At 48.5% G+C, this 3,413-nt stretch overlaps 1 pseudogene; it reads left to right on the forward strand.

Annotated features, from left to right (window-relative positions):
* The first annotated feature begins 236 nt into the window (after positions 1 to 236).
* Positions 237 to 355, forward strand: LOC112480579 (annotated as a pseudogene).
* The last annotated feature ends 3,058 nt before the right edge of the window (positions 356 to 3,413 follow it).

Genomic DNA, 3,413 nt, shown 5'->3' on the forward strand with positions numbered 1-3,413 from the left:
AATGTTTACTGCATTGTGTGAAAAGCATTAGTAGAGAAATAGCTACACAAAGTACTCTCATGGTAAACCCTAAAAACCACGGAAATTTAAAACTGGAAGAAATCTTATGCGGAGGGGGCATCTTCTCAGAATACGTGCTCTTAGTTGAGAGAAAGGAAAGACCGAGTGGCTAGAGAGGTCCTTGTTTAGGCTGCGAAATTTGAATTTGACCCTGTTGGTGAGAAAGGGTGGACTGGGTCTATGGCCACACCAACCCGACCAAGCCCGATGCCGTCCGATGTCGGAAGCTAAGCAGCGTCGGGCCTGGTTAGTACTTGGATGGGAGACCACCTAGGAAGACCAGGTGCTGTAGGCGTAAAAAATAAAAAAATAAGGGATCATAAGCTGACAAGGTCCTTGCAATCTGTGAGGTCAACCGAGGTTGCCTTGCCTAAAAAAAATAAAAAAACAAAAACAAAAAGACGGACTGAGAAGGACCCATGTCCTGGCCCCTGGTTTCGTGGCTGCTAGTTAGCTGGGTGACCGTGGGCACAGCACTGAACCTCTCTGAGCTCAGCCTCTTCACTGTTAAGTGAGATGTTTGATAACCATGAGATTCCTGACTTCTCAGAGTTTCTATGGTTTGGGTCCCACAGAGTCTTCTGACAGTGAGGAGCGTGTCAGCTGGAATGAGTCTTGAGGCTCATCCCTTCCCGCCCGCTCATAACTCAGCTAGGATACAGAAGGCACCTTCCAGAGACCTTCCCAAGGATGCTCGGTCTTCTCTAAATATCAGTTTATACACTTCGGGGGGAGAGGCAGACGCAAACAGAGGAAGTGAAAATGTGGCCACTAGGAGAAAAACTGATGGCAGAGAATAAATAGTCAACCAGCCTTGGTCTTAAAATAGTCAACTGCTACGTTAATTGATTTCAAATAAAATATTTCTAGCTTTATTTATGAGGTATATCAGACTGTTGAAAGTTATATTTGCATCAGACATTAGGGCTTACTAATGTCTGATGCAAATATAACATAAGAAAAACTAGGCTTCTGGACAAAGTTTGCTTCCTGCTACTCATCTTGTCCCCACTGCGAGTCCCTCCTCCATAAAATGTACCCAAAGCAATTTCCCAATAGTTCAAAGGTAATTACGTCCACACGCCCCCACCACCTGCAACATCTGTGCTCGGAACTCTTCAATGGGCCACCACTTCCCCTGGGATAGAGACTAGGGTCCCCAGACTTGGCCCCCATCTATCTCCTCCAGCGTCTGTCATTCCTCGGGCCTGCCCTCCCCTGAGCGTGTCCGGCTGCTTCTAAACCTTCGTGTCCTTGCCGATGCTCCGCTCCTGTCTTTGCATGGCCTTCCTCACCTGGCTCACCGGGCAAACATCTGCTCATCTTTCCAGACTCAGCCAAGCACTGCCTTCTCTATGAAGCTTTCCTGCCTCTCACCTCCCAGTGAGACTCGCTGCTTCTCTCCTTTGTGGCTGTCGAAACTGTGCCCTCCACACGCTGCCATCCTACCCAACCTAGCAATTCATGGCATTTATTTCTTTACTTGTCTAACCCCAGTCTAGACTGAAAGCTCCTTCGAAACAGAGAGTATATTATTTCACCCTGGAATCCTTGGTACTGATCATGTTATTGTCATTAACTCACGGCACAAATTTATTAAGTCCCTTCTAAGTCCCCTGCACTTCGTTCAGCACTGGGGATGTAGTAGAGTAGCAGAAACTGTCCTTGTTTGCCAAAGTCCGCTTCTTCCATGGTGGCAGGTTTGTTATCGGGGTGCACGGCCACCCGGCTAGAGAGTATATTTGTCAGCCACCCTTGCAGTATGCGGTCACGTGAACAAGTTCCACCCTCGTGACCTGATGACCTCCCAAAGACCCTACCTCCTAACACCATCACATCGGGGATTAGGTTTTAAGGCATGAATTAGGGGGTGACACAGACATTATAGCAGCTGATCCTATACCTGGCTAGTACAAATGATTGTCTAAAGCAGACATGACCTCTTTACTGGTTGAACTTGCTTAGCGTAGACACCAAGCCCATGGTGTAACAAATGAACGAGTGAGTGAGTGAAGACTTGTTCAAGGTCTAACAAAAACCCATCAGAAAAATAAAAACAAATAATTTAAAAAATTGTCACAGCAGGCAGATAGCTTCGTATGCTATGAGGCTTGAATTATTGGGAGCCCGTGCTTCACATAGCGGGCTCACGCGTTCTAGCGTCACTAACTCATCTGCCTTTCCCTCTACGCACAGAGCCACTGCGATCCTTTAATTGTCCCCCACATGCTGTCCTTATTCCCTCCTAGCCTGTCCCGAAGCCACAGCTCTGATTCTGGTCTTCGTCACTGCTTACCTTAACCATGGCACTCCTCACTGAGCTGGCCTCTCCACCCTCCAGTCATTCCCCAGAGCTGTTGCCATGGCAATCTTCCTCCCGCACAGTGCTGATCAAAACCTTCGAGGGCTCCCCATTGCCTTCAGGTAAAAGGCCAACTTCCTTAAATTAGCTCCGCGCCTTGGCGCCCCCCACCTTTCCTGCCTCGTCTCCCACTCATTCACCTCACCTCTGCTCTTTCATGCTCCCGTGACACACTTGCCATTTCCATCCTCGGTGGCTTTTTCCACGCTGATCCCTCTCCCTGGAATGCTTTCTTCCTCCGGCCTCGCTCCTGTCTCTGCGTGTTGCAACCCTGCCCTGCTTTCTAAGTCCAGCAAATTCTTTTTCATGAACCTCTTTTATGTTTGAGAATCAAAAGGATGCTGCCCTGTATGTGGACATTCTCAGCTTTCTGCGGTCCTAATCCAGCATTCATCTCGCTTGGGTCAGGATGGGATGCAGAGCGTAAAGATGATCCTGGCGCTAACAGTAACAGTAATAACAGTAATAACATCTAACCATCTGCTGAGGGTTTGCTACAGGCCAGGGCGTCTCCCGAGGGCACTGACTGCATTAAAGCACCCACGGCCTGCAGCAAGCCTGTGGGGGTAGGTACCATCTTCTCCACTTGAGAGACGAGAAAGTCATATGCACAGAGAAGTTAAGGAACCTACCTGGGGTCACACTGCCGGGATTTTGAATCTTGAACCGACCACTTACTAGACACACAAACTTAGACAAGTCATTTCATCTGTCTCAGGCTTCGTGTCCTCATCTCTCAACTGTTGCGTTGAGACAGCTGCATGGCTTGATGTGTGGGACGTGTCTGGGCCGGCTCCGCGTCCTAAGCAGGTACTGGGCTCAGGCTATCTTCTTGTCTGCAGGGGTAAAGCTCAGAAGTCTTATTATATCCATGTATTTCTCTGTATGTGGGAGGTGCCTGCAAAATGTTTGTTTACAAAATGGCTTACGTTTTGTCCTAGATGTCGAAGTCGTACGGGTACTCTGCCCAGTACGGCTGGATGGGAGACAG

This window comes from Pteropus alecto, unplaced genomic scaffold (genome assembly GCF_000325575.1).
Source record: "Pteropus alecto unplaced genomic scaffold, ASM32557v1 scaffold105, whole genome shotgun sequence".
NCBI lineage: Eukaryota > Metazoa > Chordata > Mammalia > Chiroptera > Pteropodidae > Pteropus > Pteropus alecto.